Source organism: Lepidochelys olivacea, assembly GCF_965140295.1.
Source record: "Lepidochelys olivacea isolate rLepOli2 genome assembly, chromosome: 1".
NCBI classification, from domain to species: Eukaryota; Metazoa; Chordata; order Testudines; family Cheloniidae; genus Lepidochelys; species Lepidochelys olivacea.
In genome coordinates, this window is record NC_140411.1 from 56023500 (window position 1) to 56047789 (window position 24290).

The following is a 24290-nucleotide window of genomic DNA, read 5'->3' on the forward strand; positions in this document are numbered from 1 at the left end:
CTGATGGGAAGGACTGATCTGGGCCTCTCAGTTCATCCCCTACTCTCAGGCTTCTGTATTACTACCTCACATGCATGTCAACTTTTTGCAACTTCCCAAATATGTATTTCTAATTTATCTAGCATGAATAATGGATACTTAAAATACTGTCCCAAAGTTTGCCCTACCACAATAAATTCCACATAATTGCTTGCATGTATTTTTGGGGGAGGAAGGGGAAGAGAAGAAGAAGAAGAAGATCCCATTATTAAAAATAAATTTTAAAAAACTATAATGCCCACAGCTACTTCATCAGCAACCATCCACTAACAAGGGAGTGTAAAAGGGGATGAGGGAGAAACAAACGCAGGCCAATATTTTGCGCTCATATCTACAGTACAAATCTGTACTGAATATTCTGCACCCTGTACTAGCGTGCAGCTCCCACTGATGTTCCTTACGTCCACAAGAGCTGATGCTGCAAACCTTTACTCTCATGAGTAGTCCTTATGTAACCCACACACCTCCTGGGTGTGGTGTTCTGTCCCATCACGTTGCACTGAGACCACTTAGAGCAGAGGTGAGCAAACTTTTTAGCCCGAGGGCCACATCTAGGTATGGAAATTGTATGGTGGCCATGAATGCTCACAAAACTGGAGGTTGGGGTGCAGGAGGGGGTGAGGGCTCCAGCTGGGGGTGTGGGCTCTGGGGTGGGGCCAGAAATTAGGAGTTCAGGGTGCAGGAGGTGGCTCCGGGCTGGGGCAGCAGGTTGGGGTGTGGGGAGAGTGAGGGCTCCAGCTGGGGGTGCGGGCTCTGGGGTGGGGCTGGGGATGAGGGGTTGGGGGTGCAGGAGGGTGCTCTGGGCTAGGTCTGAGGGGTTCAGAGGGTGGGAGGGGGATCAGGGCTGGGGGTTGGGCCACGGGAGGGGATCAAGGGTGCAGGCTCCAGGCAGCACTTACCTCAAGCAGCTCTCGGAAGCAGCAGCATGTCCACCCTCTGCCTCCTATGCGGAGGCACAGCCAGGAGGCTCTGCATGCTGCCCCCTCCCCAAGTGCCTCCCCTGCAGCTCCCATTGGCTGTGATTTCCAGCCAATGGGCACTGCGGGGGTGGCACTTGGGGTGGGGGCAATGTACAGAGCCTCCTGGCTGTGCCTCCGCATTGGAGGCAGTGGGTGGACATGCCTCTGTTTCCGGGAGCTATGGCACACATGGAGCGGGGCAAGCCCCGGACCCCGCTCCCCAGCAGGAGCTCAAGGGCCAGATTAAAATGTCTGAAGGGCCGGATGTGGCCCCCAGGCCATAGTCTGCCCACCCGATTTAAAAAAAAAGATTAATGAGTTTGCTCTACAGCCTTAGCTAACAGCCCGTTGGCTTTTAGCTCATGTAGTAAAGGCTCATGCACTAAGCTCCAGAGGTCCCAGGTTCGATCCCGCCCGCCAGTGACCGCCAATAAGTCGGCGTTACACTTACTCCCAGGATATATCCCAGTGGGATTTATTTGCATATGAACTACTCATGTGCATAAGGATATGTGGGACTAGGCCCAGAGGATTCTATCACTCAAGGCCCAGAGGATTCTATACTGTGGCAAAACACTTAAGCATGTGCTCAGGCACGTGCAGGATCACATCCCTATTATGGAGGGATTTCATTTTCAAGTTCCCAAGAAGTTACTATAAGCAGGGAGTAAAAAAAAGGGGGGGGTTGAAAAATACCCTGGCAGTGTCCTTTTATTGTGTTCCATTGTTCTACACAATTTAGCTCCTTTCCTGGTTTCTTCTTTTGTCACCTGACATCTAACTCTAACAGGGGAACCAGAATTCCACCTTATGCTAAACTCACAAGAATGAATATTCAAACAGGATAGAGACCAAACAAAAATCCCAGCAAGACCATTGAGCAAACATGATTTTTTTTTTTTTTTTGGTAGCACAACATTAATCCTCGTCTCCCCTTTCTAGCCCCAAATCATGTCGGCCTGTGACTGGCTTTCCATGCTGCAGATAGCCTGCTCAGAAGAGCTGCCACCAGATAATATCAGGCAATAAGTGAGGGGAATGCTGTGGCACATTGATATAGTAGCAAGCAAGAAGACAAATAAATGGGATTCCTCCTGGGACAAACTAATGTAGATAAAAGGTTTCTTTCTTGTGTCTGTGTTATTGGCAGTTTGGACACACGCAGTGCTGTCTGTTGTGTAGTAAAGATTTTCTTGATGTTGTTAGTAATAAAAATACTCTTTGTCTCATTGCTGTTGACAAGTCCAGCACTTCTTTCATTTCGCCCTCCCCTAGATTTGTACAGATACAGTAGGTGCTGCCTAATATGGCTCCACTCCACAGGAAGCCATCATGTTTCCAAAGACAGAAACAATACAACACTCCAAGGTGAGAACAGATTGATTCCAGTTTCACTTCATACACTGAATACTTGAACTGCTTGTAGCTGGTATCAGCATGAGAGCTGTTTTTGTCAAGGCTTCTCCTTTCCAGGGGCAGGGATACATGCAGATTTAATTTAAGAAGCTTTGCAGACAACTCCCATTGATGTCAATGCCAGGGCTGGGGGTGGAACCAGGATAGCGCACAGGCCATAATTAGAGCTGGATTTCGCAGCTCACAACCCGGGATCGCTGCCCCTGACTCGTTTCAGACACTGCAAAACAAGCAGGTTACAGGAAAACAGGAAGTGGCTCGGCAAGAAAGGCAGGAGTGTCATCAGCAAGATAAAGAGGTTACAACACAGCACAACAGGGTAAAGAAGGTTTAGTTATGTATTTATTATTAATTTCATATATATAGATATAGATATCTCCAAGATCCAGCCCTGCAAGTTAGTCTTAGTGTTTGTACAGTGTTTAGCACAATGAGTTCCCAATCTCAGCTCAGGACTCTGGGTGCTACTGTAATACAATTAATCATTAATCATAATAGTGAGATGAGCAGAGTTAATGCAGTCTAATTCAGCACTCAGAATGGCATGGTTGGATCCCTGCACATGCCGAGTCCCACTAGAAATGACTTCAGTGGGAATTAATGCAGGTACAACAGTCCACCCACCTGGATTAGATTGCCGTTTCAGAGTCTTTGTTTGGGGGTGCGGAGAGGGGAGTTCTTCTCTTATTTAAGATATTCTGGACTCGTTTTCCAAGCAGCAGCAGTTGACAGATTAAATACATAAATTACATTGACTGGAATAAAACGTGACTCCAGCTTTGAAGGATTATGACAATTTAAGGCAGATGGCAAAATCGGAATAGGCTCCTCTTTCAGCACCCGGCCAGAACAGATGCAATACCTAAGGAGGCTATGTCTACACGAGCACTTTTGTCAGGAAAACTTTTGTCAATCAGGGGTGTGAAAAAACACCCCCGACCGACATAAGTTTCACCAACTAAAGCATCGGTATGGACAGCACTATGTTGGCGAGAGATGCTCTCCTGCTGACACAGCTACCACCGATAGTTGGGAGTTGTTGAATTATGCCAGCAGGAGAGCTCCCTCCCACCGGCATAGAGCTTCTATACAAGAGACCTTACCGCAGCGCAACAGCTGTGCCACTGGAAGGTCTGTAGTGTAGACATAGCCCGAGGGGGTCATACGGCAACGCATATGTCAATTCCCTTTGCTCCCCCGGAAAACCCAGAATTGCTAAGTCATCCATGGCACTACACATTTCTTTGCTGGAAACATAACAAGTGACAACTGTCAAGGTAAATCAGTAATGCTGCATAAACACACGCTGACAGTAGAAAGGGAATGGCAAAAGAGCCAGTGTAGCTGACATTCCTAACAACATGAGGCCTTTAAAAGGAGCATCTTCAAACTCTTTCCAGTCCAGGATTGTTGTTTGGGAGGGATAAAGCACAGAGGCAATAACTCCCACTGAAACACCTGCCTGCTTCTCGCTGCAGATAGGGAAGATATTAAGTTAATTAAAAATTGTTACAAGGGCAGAATTCATGAAGCCTCTCGTTGTACTGTTAGGAATAATACACTTACCTGGCTGGCTCTCATCAGAGCAATTATTTGCAAGTTACTCAATGTTAACTCATGTAATGCTAAGACATTAGAGCAAAGGAATGGTAACTCAGATTGTTTCTTAACTGTCCAAAGTTGTATGCAGGAAGAAAAAAGTACAGAAATAATGTGTCAGCAAGTATTAAAATAGATCTTGAGGCATGATCTGTCTTGAGGGGGGAAGAGGAGGAATTAATTGGCTGTTACTGGACCCTACAGCATTTTCATTTTTCTAAATAATTACAGTATATTCTTTATAGCATGGGTGGATATGTTTATGGAAGTGTTTCTGGGCATTCATTCAATGGCTCATTCAGATTTAATGCACAAAGCAAATGGGATGTGAAGTATTAACTGTGTGTAGATAGCTGTGTTTGCTTTTGTTCTGCTTGTGATAGGCAGAATTTTAAAACTAAATCTGCACGGGGGAAAGTCTTACTCAAGAAAGATAAATCACACACTGGGCTTCTGTGGCAATGCCAGGAATTCGGGCCGCTGAAATGGATTTGCAAGGTGTATGCTAAAAACGTAGATTAAAATGGAAAGGTACTCCCCACAAAATTGTCCATTTAAATTCGGAATCCTCAGACCTTGAGCTCCAAGGCAGCCAAAGCAAGTTGGCATGAAAGTAGATTATTCACAAAGTGCCGCAGCTACCAACCTGCCAGAGACTATGTGGCACTGCTGCTTTTAAACCCCTGGAAGTAAAGATCAAAGACTGCATCAATAGAGCAAGACATTCAATGGAAGGGTAAATAACTTCTGCTGTGCAAATAAGATTTTCCAGAACTTAATCTCATAATTCATCCTTTTTGACATGAGTGCACTAGAGTCAGAAAAAGTGTGAGAAAAGCAGGTCACCTGAATCAATCACAGAACCATTTAGAGAACTTGGCTGATCACTTCACAGCATGGCCTCACTCTAATGTACACAAATACCTACTTTTTCGTGACACTGTATTTCAGTGTTTCAGTTTTCAAAGGTGCTGATCACCTGCAGGTTTGTTTAACTTCACCTGGAATAGTGAGTTTTCAGCACCTTTGAAAACCGGACTCTACACTCACGAATGGGCATTTGAAATATGAATATTACTGTTTAGTGAGACAGAGGGGCCTCCCTCCAGACTGGATAATGAGGGACCAGACCCTGCCCCCTGGTGGGTGGAGCCAAATCACCCCATCCCCTCGCTGGAAATACCAGGGTGGGACAGAAAGTATCAGAGGAGAGCCCTGGAGCTCAGTTGGTGCTGGACCACCGGAGGGAGCAGATGTCTCTTCCCAGGAGCTGCTACCCCTGCAGGACCCCAGACCAACAGCCGAGCCAACCACCGCCCTACTGATCAAAGAGATAGAGGACGCTGAGGAGTGGCTGAAGTAGCCGTTGTCTGATTGAGAGGCAGCAAGACAGAGCCCCCACTCAATGGAGCAACACAAACGAAGTGGGGTAGAAAGTAGCTCAGGGCAACCAGACTTCGGTTCTGTTGTGCTGCCGGGAAACGAGGCAGAGTGATTTCCCCACTGACGCGTGGCAGGACCACCCACCACAGATAGGGCCCTGGGCTGGAACTTGGTGGAGTAGGATGGGCCCGGGTCCCTCTACCCCTCTGCTGCCAACCCCACACCTGGGGTGGCGGCCTACTCACCTGAGATCAGAAGGCCTTCTATAGACTGATATCACTGCCTGCTCTAGCCAGGATGCTTGCTCTGCCCCGTCCAGAGTGCTAGAGCCTAGGCTGTTACTTACTGTCAGCCCTAGTCTGGAAACTCAGGGTTAACAAAAAGAAAAGGAGTACTAGTGGCACCTTAGAGACTAACCAATTTCTCTGAGCATGAGCTTTCATGAGCTACAGCTCACTTCATCGATGAAGTGAGCTGTAGCTCACTAAAGCTTAAGCTCAGATAAATTGGTTAGTCTCTAAGGTGCCACTAGTCCTCCTTTTCTTTTTGCGAATATAGACTAACACAGCTGCTACTCTGAAACTTGTCAGGGTTAACAATTACTTATTTATCTGCCCCCCCACCCCGGGGGTCAGAGCCCAGACTGTCAACTGTTTTTTATTTTATTGTGATCTGATTGTTGTATGTCCTTCCTCAGCTACCAAATGGCACAAGTGTGAGACGATTGTTTTATGTAGTCTTGGGGAAAAAATGATGCTTTGTTTTCAAGCAACAGTTCTGTACAGTGTGCCTCTAGGATTCCTCCTGCTCATTCCTGTTAAGCATGATCAATTTTTAACCTATGGTACCTGGGTTCACTCTCCACTCAGAGCTGCAGCGCATTTCAAGCTGTTCACTTTGAATGAAAAGCCTCCCAAACAGAAAACTCAATTTAGCCCTACTTGTGACATTAAGATAAGGAATCCCTCAAGGGGCACCAGTTCTTATCAGATACATTATGTGCTTTGCAGGCTAAGTAGGAAATGAAGTAGAGTTCCATGTACATGTGTTCTGAACATGTGTTCCCTGCTGGATAGGACCTTCCATTGGCACGGCAAATAAAGCGTTTATACGGTAGCTAAATGGAGCCCTGTTCACTTGCAGAATATCACATCTCTCACAAGAGCATATAATTAATTATATTCCTTTTATCATAAATACATAACATTACTACATTGTAGGAGGTGGCTATCAGTCCAGTTCTTATCTTCTGGTATAATGAGTTCTCTATGATACACTGATTTTTTTTTCATGCCAAATGACTACACTAGGAAAAAGAACAGGAGTACTTGTGGCACCTTACAGACTAACCAATTTATTTGAGCATGAGCTTTCGTGAGCTACAGCTCACTTCAGCTGTAGCTCACGAAAGCTCATGCTCAAATAAATTGGTTAGTCTCTAAGGTGCCACAAGTACTCCTTTTCTTTTTGCGAATACAGACTAACACGGCTGTTACTCTGAAACCTACGCTAGGAAAGTTTTACTGAATGTGCAGTAGAGTCTACCAACATGATGATGTTGTTATTACTTGTGTTGCATTAGTGCCCTAGGGACCCAAATCATAAATCAAAGCCCCATTGTGCAATGTGCTGTATAAACACATGGCATGTATTATATACAGATATACTCCACAAATATTTAAGGAGAGAAGAGACGGTCACCCAGTCCATTCCACTGCCTCTTGGCTGCTGACCCTTCTTTTTCACCCAAGCATAGCCCACGAAGTGAATGTCTATACTTGCAATAAATTGTTCAGTACTGCTAGGTCCTTGCACTATGCATAGCTGTACTATTCTAAATTACTATAACCACCTGGGAGAAGAAACCTCTCCTGCTTTCTGATCTGAACCCGTCTTCCCTGGACGTCTGAACCTGGACGTGCACAAGTCCATGGGGTCGGACGAGTTGCATCCGAGAGTGCTGAAGGAATTGGCGGCTGTGATTGCAGAGCCATTGGCCATTATCTTTGAAAACTCGTGGTGAACCGGGGAAGTCCCGGATGACTGGAAAAAGGCTAATGTAGTGCCAATCTTTAAAAAAGGGAAGAAGGAGGATCCTGGGAACTACAGGCCAGTCAGCCTCACCTCAGTCCCTGGAAAAATCATGGAGCAGGTCCTCAAAGAATCAATCCTGAAGCACTTGCATGAGAGGAAAGTGATCAGGAACAGCCAGCATGGATTCACCAAGGGAAGGTCATGCCTGACTAATCTAATCGCCTTTTATGATGGGATTACTGGTTCTGTGGATGAAGGGAAAGCAGTGGATGTATTGTTTCTTGACTTTAGCAAAGCTTTTGACACGGTCTCCCACAGTATTCTTGTCAGCAAGTTAAGGAAGTATGGGCTGGATGAATGCACTATAAGGTGGGTAGAAAGCTGGCTAGATTGTCGGGCTCAACGGGTAGTGATCAATGGCTCCATATCTAGTTGGCAGCCGGTATCAAGTGGAGTGCCCCAAGGGTCGGTCCTGGGGCCGGTTTTGTTCAATATCTTCATAAATGATCTGGAGGATGGTGTGGATTGCACTCTCAGCAAATTTGCGGATGATACTAAACTGGGAGGAGTGGTAGATACGCTGGAGGGGAGGGATAGGATACAGAAGGACCTAGACAAATTGGAGGATTGGGCCAAAAGAAATCTGATGAGGTTCAATAAGGATAAGTGCAGGGTCCTGCACTTAGGATGGAAGAATCCAATGCACAGCTACAGACTAGGGACCGAATGGCTAGGCAGCAGTTCTGCGGAAAAGGACCTAGGGGTGACAGTGGACGAGAAGCTGGATATGAGTCAGCAGTGTGCCCTTGTTGCCAAGAAGGCCAATGGCATTTTGGGATGTATAAGTAGGCGCATAGCGAGCAGATCGAGGGACGTGATCGTTCCCCTCTATTCGACATTGGTGAGGCCTCATCTGGAGTACTGTGACCAGTTTTGGGCCCCACACTTCAAGAAGGATGTGAATAAATTGGAGAGAGTCCAGCGAAGGGCAACAAAAATGATTAGGGGACTGGAACACATGAGTTATGAGGAGAGGCTGAGGGAGCTGGGATTGTTTAGCCTGCAGAAGAGAAGAATGAGGGGGGATTTGATAGCTGCTTTCAACTACCTGAAAGGGGGTTCCAAAGAGGATGGCTCTAGACTGTTCTCAATGGTAGCAGATGACAGAACGAGGAGTAATGGTCTCAAGTTGCAGTGGGGGAGGTTTAGATTGGATATTAGGAAAAACTTTTTCACTAAGAGGGTGGTGAAACACTGGAATGTGTTACCTAGGGAGGTGGTAGAATCTCCTTCCTTAGAGGTTTTTAAGGTCAGGCTTGACAAAGCCCTGGCTGGGATGATTTAACTGGGAATTGGTCCTGCTTCGAGCAGGGGGTTGGACTAGATGACCTTCTGGGGTCCCTTCCAACCCTGATATTCTATGATTCTATGATTCCCCTTAACTTAAAGTTAGTACCACACAGTCTGCTTCTTTTCCTGAAGCCGGACTAAGTCTTTGCATAGGTCCTTGTTTGACCCTTCAGGCATGCCCATACTGTGATTAGATTCCCCTCAGGGACTACCTGGGACACCTACCTGGGACACTCAAGAAAATTAATTTGAATTAACTGAAATTGTGAATTTAAACTGGATTAAACCCATGTGTGGACACTCTATTTGGAATAAAAATGGCTGTATCTTAATTCACTTTGGAAGTGAATTAAACTAAACCTTAAGGCTACTTTTATTCTGAATGAATTCTATTGAATAGAATAGATTTATATCCCCTCTGCAGAATTAAATAGGATGGTTCAAAGCACCTATTGAAAGGACCTCGCCTTTTATTAAATTCTACAGATTTTAGAGTAATGTCTATAGAACTCTCTTATCTTGCTGTGGAATACTGTTGGTTTCATCCCTATGAAATTCTATAAGACTTCCAGAAAGAAGCACAGGCAAATTGTGTGTGGAAGCCAGCTGAATTTTTTTTAACTGAATCCTGTCCTGTAGTGTGGTGACTGTTTAAGATGGTGGCAAGGGCCAATGTTCTTGTTTGCTCTTGGACTATATAATTTGCATTTGCTTGGCCTTGTGATATCTCAGGCTCAAATCGAAGGGGATTTGTCACGCAGAGATAGGGAGATGTCTGCAGTGGATCACAACAGCTCTCAACAGAAGGCATCATCACAGTAATGGGATACACAGAACAGGTTCCAAGGATAACCAAGGAGTGGGAGAAGTCTATGAAAAGTAATAAAGCGCTGGACTGAATTAAAAGCCACACACGGAAAATGAAACTACTAGTGATGGTCAAATGTGTCAATAGAGCTATACCAGTTTACACCAGCTGAAGATTTGGCCCATAATTTTTGTGCTGGGGGTAGGAGCCTGAAATGTTGTCTCAGAAAATTCCACAGAGCAAAGGTTTTGTTTCTTTTCCTTTTCTACCTTACAGTTATCTGTTATGATTATATTCTCAAGATATCACTACGTAGCATTTCGTTGTTAAATCAGATTTTAAGACTAAAACATGTCTCGCAGCAGTATCCTGAAAGACTTCTCCATTGGGAAAGTTAAACCACATGCAGTCTTACTTCTACATGGGTGTGATGGGATGTATAAACCCCACACTAGCGAACAAGGGGATAAGGAGCAGCCCTGGATCCAGGCGGTCCCACCCAGCCACACCTGCAAAGCCTACACAAGCTGGAGGCCAGGCTGAAATTGGGAAACAGAGCAGCTTAGAAGGGGACAGGCAGTGGAAGGAAGCAGACCTCTGGTCTCGGGAAGCACTGCCAAGGACTCTTGGGGCCTGAGAACTGGGAAAACAGACCTGAAAGGACCTACAAAGGAGAGAATGGTGACTGATTGGGAAGGTCAGAAACTTTATTTGCGATTCTGTAATTTACTCCAGGGGAAAAAGGGAAATATGAGTGGGAAGTGGTCTGAGGGGCAGTTGTGTAGCACCCCAAGGTGTAGAACAAAGTTGCCCAGAATTGAGCCCGGGATCACAGCCTGGTGGGCCCAGGCTCCCTACCCACACATAAAAGATGGGACATGAACAGAAGCCTTCACCTTGGTAGAGTCCTGCGGAAGACCTGGACTGTTCAAGGACCAAGACCCCAAAGTCGCCGTACTAAGGTGAAAGCCGTAATGCCCTTGGGGGAGCTGAAGGACAGCACAATAGCTGAAAAGGGGCAACAACCTGCAACACTTCTGCCTGACCACTAAGTGGCACTGGTAATGAGTATTCCCCTTTTAGATGGGGAATTTCCCAACAGGACAAGTATACAGCCTCTTTACATTACAATGGGCGGGGACAGATGTTTCATGAAACAAGTTTGTTAAATAGCATCACAGAAAAATAAATTCTCAGACCTCTTGCTGGTGTGTAAGATGTTGTCTATAATGTGTTGCCACTGTAAAAAACAACAATAAATGTTAAACAAAAAGCAAAGAAAGCTTTTTTTAAAAACCTACTGTGACAGGGTAGTTGGCCCCTTAAGGGCAGTAGTGCCAACTGGTCAGTCCTCCTCATCACCTGGCAAGGCTCCCCTCTCACCCAGCGAGCAAGGCATGAGCTGGGAGAAGGGGCCAGCATAAACGCTGCCTCCTCCTTCTTAGTGGGGCAGATTCCTGCAGATACGGAAAGGAGTAAGGAGGCTCCTGCAGGGCCCTGAGTTAGCAGGAAGCAGAGATCAGAAGTCTGTGAAACCCTCTAAGCCTATGGACTAAGTGGGGGCAGCCCAGTGAGATAAAATTCCACACAGCTCCAGGAGGAGAGCTGAGGATCCAGCCATGAGGAGAGACTTAAAGACCCTGAGGGGACTGGGAACAGAGCTTAGAAGGCAGGTGTCAGAGAAACTCTGAAAGCCAGAAATACCTTTTGTTTATTTGGGACTTCCTATTATGGCTGTTTCGTAAGGGGTTTTGTAATAAATAAGATCTAAGAAGAATATTATTGAAAGAAATGTCAAGAGTGCCTGATATGGAATTACTGGCTTTGTGAGGAGGGAAACTGAGTCAGGGAATACTTACAACTGTATACTTACTCAACAGAGGGTGCTAAAGGGCAGGCATGCCCTCCGACACCTACCAGTCTGGCCTTCGCAAGGATATTATTGATTGATTGTTTATATTAGAGTAGTGTCTATCCAGGATCAGTGCCCCATTGTGGTAGGCACTGTATAAACATAAAATGACAAGATGGTCCCTGCCCCAAAGACCTCACAAACTAAGTAAGGCCAGTGACTCATCATTGCTAACCACCTCCAACAGTAAATAGTGTGGAATTGGAGAAGAATTTGAGCAAGGAGTCACCAAATGAAATTAACAGGCGGCAGGTTTAAAACAAAGAAAAGGAAATATTTTTTCACACAATGCACAGTCAACCTGTGGACCTCTTTGCCAGAGGATGTTGTGAAGACCAAGACTATAACAGGGTTCAAAAAAGAACTAAATAAGCTCATGAAGGATAGGTCCATCAATGGCTATTAGCCAGGATGTGCAGGGATGGTGTCCCTAGCTTCTGTTTGCCAAAAGCTGGGAATGGACAACAGGGGATGGATTACTTGATGATTACCTGTTCTGTTCATTCCCCCTGGGGCACCTGGCACTGGCCACTGTCAGAAGACAGGATACTAGGCTAGATGAACATTTGGTCTGACCCAGTATGGCCATTCCTAGGTTCTTATGTCTTCACTAAGCTTTTAAGGATCTCATCAGATCCTGCCTTCATTATGTACCCAAAACTGCCATTTAATTCAGTGGGCATGTGCAAGGGATGCCATAAAGCACCCTTAATAGTTAAAAGGGTTCATCTTTGGTGATAGAGATTAGCTGTTCTTCCTTCCATTAAAGAGTAGGGGCATCCAATGCTGATGCAGCCCGATGGGGAAAATTGCTTTTAATGGACATCCTGAATGCTCAAAACCTCAAATAAGGCATTCAGCACTTTGCAGGAATATTTCATTTGCATTTTTAAAACACAGCCAGTTGAGGTTTTGACCTAAACATGGCAAAAAGGTTTTGAGAGTAAAAATAATTCCTTGCGAAGCCCGGAGAAGAAAAGGCTAGTCCTTGGTCATCGATTTGCTCGACCACAGAACCATGGAAACGTAGGGGACCAGCTCTGACATCCAACAGAGAATGATACCGTTGAAGTTTATACCCTAAGAGGAAAACTGGGGAGATCACTCACACTGGCCTTGATTTGCCATTGCCTCACTCCTGTGTAGTTGTTTGCATCTGTGCCGAGTGGGTGTACAGTGCTACCATCGGTATTTAGGAGCACTCTCTATCCCGCTTGCACCAGTATAAATGACTAAGCAAGGCAGTGGGGAGTCAGGCTTGTTTTCTCCCCACCTCACATAGATCTGTGGAAGACACTGCGAAGAATAAGATAGTTAAAAGTCTGATTAAATTTACCACCGCTACAAAATTTTCTATTAAAAGGTTACCTTTAATGAAATGCTTCAGCCTGCAGACTTTTGCTTCCTAGCCATTGCATTATTTTTGTAATAAACTTTTACAATATCCATTGTTATATGAGACTTAAACAGGCTCGGCTCCTGACTGAGACTCATAGTGATGGTGATTGAGGGGAGACGGGAAAATCAAGTTTCTGCCTTCCTGCATATTGAAAAAAAAAAATTGGTTAAAAAAATATGTCTGAGTAGAGGTACAGTATTTGGAATGTCAAAGGTTCAAGGTTAAAACAGAGTGAGCGTGAGCCGGGAGCCATGAATTCCTGAATTCTGATCCTACTTTCATTACTGACTTGCTATGTGGCCTTATACAAACCACTTAGAGCCAAAGAACCACAGGTTCCCTTGGCTCCAACAGGGGAGGTGTGTGCTCACCCTCCCCTCTGAAAACTAGGCCCTGTTTCTCTAAAATGAAAACTAGGCCCTGAGTCTGATAGAGGTGTCCTGGTGATTATCTAATTAATGTTTAAGTGCTTGGAAAATGTAAACTGCTATGGATTAGGGCAAAATGGCTGTGTGCGGCTTCAAGGTAGCACATGGGGATTATAATTCTTCAGTAATGAGTATTACTATGCCAAATGGACAGAACACAGTCCAAGAGGGAACTAGTGAGATAAGCAAATGAGAATCAGTATTCTGATTAGTTCTATAGGCTAATGAGCAATTTGGCCTCAATTCTATTCCCTTTCACATGTTTTTGGTAATCCATTTTCTTCAGGGTGTTTTAGAAAACATAGTATAGTTGCATATCCAAGAAGACCAAATAAGATTTTTTAAGACCTCTATGCATTGTAGCCATTTAACATGCACCGTCAAAAGCCGGTGAAATGAGAATGCCGTTCCTATAGATGAGTCATGGCACTTAGAGCATTTGTTTGCAGAGAAGGAGAATTTATGTCCTGTTTGCTTCTTCCTGTACCCTTGGAACACCAACAATCAGCTTTAGTATGGCCAGGGAATATATATCAGCTAATGCTGCACTTCACTGTGGGATATAAACACAGAGAATGATGGCCGCTACTTACTATGTACGATTCCGAGCTAGCCAGGAACTGAACTGTGTGTATACTCTTAAAGTTATAAATCCCTCAACCTGTACACATGAGGAAGTGGAGCAGAGCCACTGTATCTCCCGATATATTTTGGGGAGGGGGTCAGGGGAGAGGGAAGAGAGGAGCCAAGGTTTCATTAAAATGGAGAACAGGCTCATTTCTTTCCCAGTTATACTGTCTCCATCCTTACTAAAGCCTGTTTGAAAAGTAAGACCCTGCTCCCTCTGAAATAGAGCCTTAAGGATTCTCATTGCACTCTTCTCTCTGCTCACACAGCATTGTATTATCACATTGCTCCACTGGAGACTTCTATGAATGTAAACAAAGACTACCCCCAACCAGCTCCCTCAGAAAAAGCCTTGGTAAACAGATAGGCATGCCTGGCAAGTCAACAAACTCAGGGTCTGACAGATCAAGTGTGTAGGGGTGGATACCAGAGTCGAGGGTGTTGTGTATTCCATATAGAAGACACAAAACGTATACCAGAAAACAAACACACGTGTCCCTGGGTGAGAGCGGCCAGTGGGCCTGCCTCTGTAACAGCCATACTGAATTGCCAGCTCTGCCCTGCAGCAGTCAGGAGACTCTTGCATTGAAAGGTGCAGAACAACTGCCCTTGGATGGATGTGTAGAGGTTCCATTAAAAATCAATCCGAGGCTAGAATTTGGCCCTATAAATGTTGCTGTTGCAAATCAGAATTTTTGGTATGTTGCAGATGCTAAGCTGTTAGTGACTCTTTGTTCAATGTATGGAAAGAGGAAAACTCAGCTGTTCCTTTAATATGCTAGAGGAATCCAGGCCCTAGGATGCTGCAGTATTCCATGGACCCTAGTTATAACATACAGATTCATGACAGCTTGTCCTACACATTTCATCATCAATATTTAATCTGGGCATCAATTTTGTCTTGATATTTGCTGTTCTACAAAATGTCATAATTATTTAAAATGTAAACATATTATCATAAAAGTTAATATAATGCAAATTGTTACTCAAATTGTCACATAAAGGACACGTAATGTAGCTAAAACACACAATCTTTTGGAGCCTTCTCATTGTAACATTCATGGGTGATGGAACGTTACCTTGAGCAAATCTCTCAAGACAAAATGCTGGAGATCAAATGTCCCATAATGAAGTATACAATATAAAATGCTGTGCTCCCTGTAATCACAGTTTAATATTCTTCAGTCATTTTAATAGCAGTAACATAACACTATATTCTCACTGTTTGGCAAAATTTTCAAAGATTCTTCTGCTTCAAAGAGGAGTTACTATGAATTTGGAGCCAGTGCTCTTAATGAAACTGAGGAAAAGAGAGTGAGAGATGGATGCATCTGTTTTAAACTGGCGCTGGAGAGCGAGGGCAAAGAGGGAGCAGTTTCTAGTACTGAGTGAAGTTTGCAAAAGTTTGTTTGGTTATTTCCCTTTGCCAGTAAAGAAGACTATTGTGTTTGCACACCTTTGTTTTAATATGGTTTGCATTTCTCACTCTTGGTAGATCCAGACTTTTGTTCTGACTGGGGGTTGAACAATGAGTTTAGGGATCGAGGAATGTATTTGTTGGTTGAAAGTTGACTGTTGCTCTTATTGCCAACTTTATTGGTGCCCGAAGCAAATGAGAGGAACAGAACATTACATTAATCCACTCTTTGCTGAGTTTGTGAAATGAGGCAAGCATAGTTCCTGTAGGCACTCAGATAGCATGGCTATGAGCACGGGAAAAGAACCCTTAATATTAAATACTAACACTTTCGGTGAAAGAGGTCAACCTAGAATTCATGTCTTTTCAGTCCAATGTACCTCATTCTTCCCTACGGGATATTTTATGGGGAAGGTCTCTCTCAGAAGTACCATGATCTATTACTACACTGCAAAAAGAAAAGGAGGACTTGTGGCACCTTAGAGACTAACCAATTTATTTGAGCATAAGCTTTCGTGAGTCACAGCTCACTTCATCGGATGCTTATGCTCAAATAAATTGGTTAGTCTCTAAGGTGCCACAAGTACTCCTTTTCTTTTTGCGAATACAGACTAACACGGCTGTTACTCTGAAACCTGTTACTACACTGCAAGCATTCCATGCCATAGTTTCCAAAACAACAGCGCACGCGCGTGCACGTGTGTGTGTGTCAGTCAGTCAGTCAAACAGGAATTTAGCTGCAATCTTAACCATCAAGAAAGTAGCAGCTGCTCCATAACCTGTCCAGGGCCTGCTCCTGCAAACCATATGGACTCAAAAACCTCCTATTGCAAAGGGTGAAGGATCAGACCTACAGGCTGTTGATATATCAAACACGCTACAGTGTGTATGTATACAGTTATTTTTAAAATCCCGAATCCTCCATTCCTTCCATACTCTGTCTTATTTTGCTTTCTCCCTGTCCTAGAAACACTTGTCCAAAAGGCATGAGATCATAAAAACTACAAGCAATTGTCTTAAATGACTATCAGCATACTCTATGAAGGCGGAATATAAAACTTAGATGCAACCTCTTTAATCAGCAGCAAAAGCCAACAAATATTGTTTAAAAAGTGAAATTATATTTATAAAATAAGAATCAGTTTTATGAATAAAAATAATATATGGAATTTTAAAGTTTGAAGAAAAAAAACAACCCACACACCTCATCTCTGGCAATGTCCACAATGTGTTAGGCATTTCCAGACAGAAACGAAGGTATAGTTTTCAGTACAGTGGGAAGGACACATTATATAAAAAGGTGATTCATGTATGGGCTAAGAATCATGTTGATTAATGTGAAAGCAAATCCACAAGCCCACTGTAAAGGCTTTAAGGAAAACAAAATAACCAAAACAAAGGAAGCTAACTATAGGTAGATCTTCCCTAATCTAGCAGGCTGCAGGCTATATCTCTGTGCACCTTGTAATTACATGATTTACTGAGGAGTTTCTTCTTGTTTAAGTTGACAGAAAGATAAACTAGTTCATTGAAACTCCACAGCCACCTCACACTTAGACGGTGTACCAGAAGTTCATGCACAGGAGCTCAGTGAGAGGAAATGGAGGTTGCTTATGTCGTTACAATTGAATCTGCTACTGGAATCACATTTTAAAATTGGAAGTGTATTTAAAATGGGAGTTAACTCAACCAAAACAATTATCAAATCCCTGGAGAATATGGACACAGAACAATGGTGGCAAACTTCCAGCATGCAATTGCAAGCATTCAAAATAATCCTCGAGAAATAAACTGCTACAAAGCAGCAGAAAGTACATATAAGCAAGACAGCACTCAGGGCCCAACCCTGCAGTTCTTGAAGATGCAAAGTTCCTACTGATTTTCTATGAAAGTTAGAAACACATATGTTCAGAGTTGGGCTTTAAGATGTGCACCCCGTGATGTGTATTCCAGTTACTCAGCAAATGAGACCAAAAGATAGATATTGTCCATACAAGATAATGCTAAACAATTTCAGAATTTGGAAAAGATTGATGTATCAGCCATCCTTGAGCCAGATTCTACAGTGCAATACAGTTGCATTATTTCACATCACCACCACAAGCCAGCCCAAAAGCAATTTTACCCCCCCTGAAGGGGAGGGAGACTACCCAATCAAAGAGACGACCTCCCAAACTGTAGAGCCGGCTTTAGGGCTCTTCCCATTCCCCTCTTCCTGATGCCAGCATCGTGGGGGAAGAATTTGTTGCTGGGATGTTCCCATGCTATGCTGATCTTCAGCTCTGGTTTTAATCCCATGTGGCCATTTGCATCTGTCATAATTTAGAGCAAACTCAGGGCTACCCTAGGACCACTCTCCTGGTGTGGAGTTAGACAGAGAATCACATTCAGGAGAGTTCAAAGGTTCATTTCTCGACCTCTTTTGTACACACACCCCAGCTGTATTCTGTGCATATCAGATGCACTCTCATTTAAGACACAGTCAGTCCCAAAAAGAGATTGATCAAGCTAAGATAAGAGCCAATGAGGTGAATACAAATACATCTATGCACAACAGACAGCCTCTGTCTCATACACCAGTCTTCAGTATGAGAAGTCACACAGCTAACTATCTTCCACCTCAAACTGAAGATAGATTATACAATGAGTCAGATGACTGAATGAACATTTATGGTTATACTTGCTAAGATATGGGAAATCAAATCATGATACCCCACAGCATAAACTAATCACAAAGGAATCCCACCCTCCTATGTCACCAAAGGCAGCAAAACTGTTTAGTGCATTATAGTACTGGTGAGGAGCAGGTTCTATTTTCTCTGAAGAATCAGACATCGGTTACTGCCAAATGCAGGATACTGGAACTGATACAACAATAGCGTGATCTGGTATGGCAAATCCTACAGTTTTTATATTGTCTCAGGCTATACTAACCAGCTAGTTTGCTTCACACAAGAACTACAAATGTGACTTTTGTCTTCCTTATTTTATGAATCAGGTGATTAGACAGAGGCCTTTGGACATTGTAATTATACTGATATAAATATAAGATAACAAAAGTCTTTGACTAGAAAACAAAAACAAAGCTATGCTTCAATGAGGACCAAAGAGGGTTTCCATGAACCCTGCTTCCTTGGGATTCAGGTATTAGGCAGGTATGCATGCACACACACACTCGTGGTTTAATCTAGTAGTAAACAGTAAACTGGGGCAACAAATCCCACTCCATCCACAGAAAACCCTGAATTCAGCAGAAACAGCATGGCCCTCCTATAGTAGAGGGAAGTGGATATGGGGGGCCAATATACAGGCTTTTCAGGGACATTCCAGTGTGGACGTTTTGGGCCTGGACAGACTCAGGCATGGTTGGGATTGGTGGATCAACCAGCCAAGCCAGCCAATGGAGTCAAAGGCAAAGCAGCTAAAGAGCAGTTTCTCTTATTGGTTAGCAGCTAATAAATAATAAATAATAAAATAATAATAATAATAATAATGTAATATTGTAATGCCAAGGGATGAACTAAGATCAGGGCCTCATGGTGCTAGGAGTTGTGCAAACACAGAATAGAAGACAATCCCTGCCCCAAAGATCTTACAGTGAAAATAGACAAGACAGACACCAGATAGGGCAAAAGAATATAAAACACAAGCAGAGTGAACAATGGACAAAGAAATTTTTTTGCCTCTCTGACTTCAAGGCCTCTTCCAAATACCCCTGGTCTTAGTGTGGGGATTTGCCCCACCATAGACTTTCTTTTCCCTTCTCAAGCAAATTAAACTGACAACAACTATTATCAACTCAGTGAATGAACTTTTCCTTTCCACGTTTAAAAAAATGGCATATGCTTGCTACAGTGCAAGTTTCTAGAATAATTTTGCCTGTAGCTTGTGAAATGACTGTACTTTCATTAGACAAGACAAATTATCCAAAGCCTTGGGAAAAATTAATTTTGTAGGGATGTGGAAGGCTGCAGTGTTATTGGCAGGGTACAATATATGCTTGGCAGATATCCCCTGCCTGGGGCAGGAAATGACCCAGCGATTATCTTGTCTGTGATTCAGAAGTAATTGTATACATCACACACACACCCCGAACACCTAGTGATGGTAGATTTTATTATTAAACAATTCTCATTCGAAAACTGCAAGGGACTGAGAACCCGGTATTAACTTATGAGAGTAGTATGAATTAATTAATTGCGAAGAACACACATACAACACTCTATTTGAAGAGTGGGACTATGACAGTAATTGCTGAACTCAATATTTCTAAAAAGCCCCTTTGTTCTTATTGGCATCAAAGCGTATTGTTGAATTGTGCTGTTCTGTCAGCAACATGAATATTAGGAGTGAAGATCTATGCATGTAGGAGATCAAAAGCAGTGATGAAGGATTCTGTAATTATTAATAATTGCTACCCAAGTGACCATTTTCCATAAAGATTTCTTATAATGAAGTGTTCATTAAAGACTACTGGTTGAACTGGATATTTTCACAGCAAGAACATGAATTCATAGAAGACTTCACACAGTCTTATCATAGCTGGAAAATACCATTAATAGATAGTGGCTATATAAAATCTGCATATTGTGATCATTATTTACAAGTTTTAATGTAGTGTGTAAAGTTAATCGTTCTCTTTAAAATAGTTTAATTCCCAGGATCAAGAGTTGGCTAAACTAGTTTCAAGTACAGTAATGTATGTCTTGGTTTCTCTAACACTGTCACCGATTTCTTTACACAAGTAAAATACAAGGATCACATGGCCATGGGCTAACTTGGTCAGAAGAAAAGGGAAGTGGCAATAATCCCTGTAATTGACAATGTAATCTCCAGGCCTAACTTTCCACTGATTTACACCAGTGTACTTGAGAATGGCTCCAGTGAAGTCAATGGAGCTACAACAGTGTAAAACCAGTGAGAGCAGAATCAAAACCTACTTACATTTATGTGCACCTATTTTATAAACAACTAATAGCCGACGTATATCTCACCCCAATATTAAAGTCATTGTTAAGTTTGACTCAGATTTCCCTGGAAGCTGCAGGACAGAATTTAGCCCAATAGACAAAATAAAAACCTTGACACCAGAGTCTCACTGAAATCAATCTTTTAAGGGTAAAAACATTCTCTTAGCTGTCTGTAAAGTGCCCGTTAGGATGCTATACAAATTAATAAATAGCCAAGTAGTAATAAGAATAATGCTTTCATAGAAAGCCAGCACATGTGGTTTGATCCTGCTCTAATGAAGTCAGTGAGAGTTTTGCCATAGTCTTCAATGGGAGCTGGCTCAAGCCCACAGTGTGTTTTATACAATGCTCATGTCACTGACCATTTTCTGTAAACATACGGTTCTAGTTTTTATTTTAAAATACAAAAATAATCACCAGTTATGCAGTTTTCATACATTTTAAAAAGTAAAATAACTACATTATATCCCTTTAATCCATCCCATTTATTTTTTAAAAAGTAGAATGTTTAGTGTACTAAAGTACATCAGTGCACTCCTCACGTGGTGATGCTTACTAACTAAGCGCTGGTCTGCACTACAAAGTTAGGTCAGCTTATCTATCTGGCTCAAGACTAGGAAAAAATTCATTCCCTATGCAATGTAATTAACCCAACCGAAGCCCCGGTGTCAACACTGCTAGGTCGATGGAAGAATTCTTCCACCAACCTAGCTAGTGCCTCTCGGAGACATGGATTTACTATAGTAAATGGAAGAACCCCTTCTGTCGCTGTAGTAAGTGTCTACACAACAGCACTAAAGCAGCACTAAAGCTGTGCAGCTCTCGCATTGCTAGCATAGATATACCCTAAGAATCACTATCCTTTTATATTAAATCCAGGTACCCTCCACAATACAGCCGCCTGTATTATACCAAATGGCTAAATTCCCTTTGATTTCTCTTTTCTTCATGGTTCTTTCTCCCATCCTGCCCACAAGACACACAGATACCACAGGATATATCCATTCCAGGATAAATACTAATTGATCAGATGGTGGTAGCATGAGTTATGCCCAGAGATACACAAGGTAATAATTGGAGACTTCAGATGGGAGGCCCAGTAGCTTCATTTCACTCAACAGGATTGCTGTGTGTCATCATCAAAAATAAGCCCAATTTTCCTCTCCCTTTCATCCTTTCAAACCAGGAATGATGCCACTGAAGTCAGCTCAGTTTCCTACTGTACATAAGAACGGCCATGTTGGGTCAGACCAAAAGTCCATTTAGCCCAGTATCCTGTCTTCTGACAGGAGCCGATGCCATGTGCTTCAGAGGGAATGAACAGAGCAGGTAATCTTCAAGTGATCCATCCCCTGTTGCCATAAGCTGGCATACTTGAGAAGAGTCAGCCAGCATTTCCAGGCCATATCATGAGGTAACTGGGAAAACAAATCATGACACCACTTTATTTATGTTTCATTTAATTATGCACTGCATGGCCTACCTTCAGCACCCCTCCTCCGTGAATGTCTGTATGTTATACTTTCTAGCTCTAGCTTATCCATTTTTCAATATGGATTTTGATATCTGGTGTACTGTAACTTGCTGTATCCCATAATTCCCAGTAACTTGCTTTTTGTTGTTCATTTTTGTTTTGTTTTGGGGCGGGGGGGTGAGGGGAGAGGAGTGGAATCCCAAATCCAATAGGAGAAAAGTACAGAGCAAAATTCAATAGGATGAGATATTAGATGAAGACACAGAGGTCTACTCTCCTGTTGACCCATGAGAGATTTACACTTGTGGTTCCCATTAATAGCAGCTATGCATTTAATTTATCCCATGTTCTGAAAGAAAAATAAACTTCAGAGGGGAGAGAGTATTAAAGGGGAAAATATTTTATGCACAAAGCTTGTGGCTGCCAGTTTGTAATGAATGCAGTAGGCATAATAGTAAAAATAATGAAAGAAACCTACTTGTCTGAGTAAGGGGGTTTTCAGTATGATCTGGGGAAAGAAACCATCTATTGAACAATTAAATCTCACTTCAGGAGGAGATGACAAAAACATTACTCAAAATTCAGGCAAAGAAAAGCCTGAATTAACACTTGGAATAAAATCAAAAGAGGGAGTGAAAAAACATTAAGAATGTTTTCAGCTATGAAAGCAGCAACCACCCATCTGAGGAAAAAGGATGGGGAAACTCAAGCGGACCCTGACACTTGAAAAATATAGTTAAACATGCTGTTGTTTTGAAACTGGGGACAAAAGGCACATAGGTATTCCCATCCTTCAAAGGAGGAGAGCAAACACATTCAAAAGTGACTGGAATAAATTAGGTTTATGGGCTGATAAGGGACTCAGACCATTCAATAAATGTGTTTATGTATTGAGATTGGGGACCAGAAATAATCATAGAGGCTAAAGCTTACAAAACAGCATTAAAGGGGTACTCTCAAGTGCAGAATTCTGGTGATTTTTAAAAACCTGCTGGCTCAGAAAAATGGAAAAAGACAGGCACAGCACAGGGATGGCCTTACATGGTGCAGACGGGCATACATCATATATATGATGCCATACAATCTGTTGTTCCCAGAAGAGGAGGTATACAACCTTCTGTTTCCAGGAGGGTATCAGTCACAGTGGCATTTTTTGTTCATCAGGCATTTTAAAATACATGTGTGTGTGTGTGTGTTTTAAAAATATATATATAACATGATCACTAACACAGTAGGTACAGTTATGTGCAATTTTGTATTGCATTTCCACCTTGGGAGATCATGGGTATAGTGCAGTTACTAAGTAGTCATGGGTGAGTGTTAAAGTTCTGCAATGGATTAGGAATGGACTAAGAAACAGAAAACACAGCAAAAGGATCCAAATATAGCCAAAGAAAATTGCACAACAGCATTGAAAAAACATGGCACTCAGATACTACAGTTCTGACTCTGATTTAAAAAAAACTAGTGCTAAACAATACCAATAAATCACATGCTAAATGGATTAAAAACTGGCTAACTGACAAAGTAGTTGTCAATGGCAAATCATCATCCAGTGGGTGTGCTTCTACTGGGTTTATGCAGAAATCGGACTAGGCCCAAAGCTACTCAATGTTTTCATCATCTGGAAATTAAATATAAAGTCAATGATGATAAAATTTGAAGACGGCACAAAAACGAGCAGAGTGGTAAATAATGATGACGGTGGGGCAGTCATATAGAGAGCTCTGGATTGCTTGGTAGCCTGGGCCCTTTTTTCACAAAATGTGTCTTAATGCAGCCACACAAAAAGTTTTATACATCTAGCAACAAAGAATGGAGGACAGCATCCTGGAAAGCAATGACTCTGCAAAGGACTTAGGGGTCATAGTGGACAAACAACAGAACATGAGCTCCCACTGAGATGTTGTGGCAAAAAAGGCTAATATGATCCATGGATGTAGAAACAGGAGTAGTGAGTGGGAGTAGGGAGATGACCTTCTATATACAACTGACTGTATTGCACAATCTAGCACCTGGTTAAAGAATTCAACTTTGAATTGTTGTTTGGGGTCTCTTATGGTATTATCCCATGCCTCGTAATCAAAATGTCTTCTTCTTCGGTGACTCTTGTATTCTTGAATGGGTGGGAAATAGCTTCAGTGCGAAGTTCCTCTGCCAACTTCTGTGCATTCTTCAGAATACTTTGAAATCCCTCATCTGACAGGTAAGACTGTAGGTATGACTTCGCTTTGTCCAATTGTTCCATTGCTCCAGATATATCAAGATTAACACCTTGGAGTCTCTTGCTTACAACATTTATTTCAAACAGTAGGTCATGCCACAACACTAAGCCACACAGAAATTTGAAGTTATGTATTTTTCTGGTGATTCCATTTCCCTCTGCCACTGTTCTCCCACAAACAGTTCCTGTCATAGCATTATCCTCCATAATGCAACTATGGCATCATCTATCTTCCCAGTTTGGTGTTTAAT

General features: G+C 42.7%; 1 protein-coding gene across 1 annotated transcript in view; it reads right to left on the reverse strand.

The window, feature by feature from the left end:
• LHFPL6 (LHFPL tetraspan subfamily member 6) overlaps positions 1-24290 on the reverse strand; it is a 218500-nt gene that overhangs the window by 145154 nt on the left and 49056 nt on the right. The gene's annotated exons all lie outside the window — the stretch shown is intronic.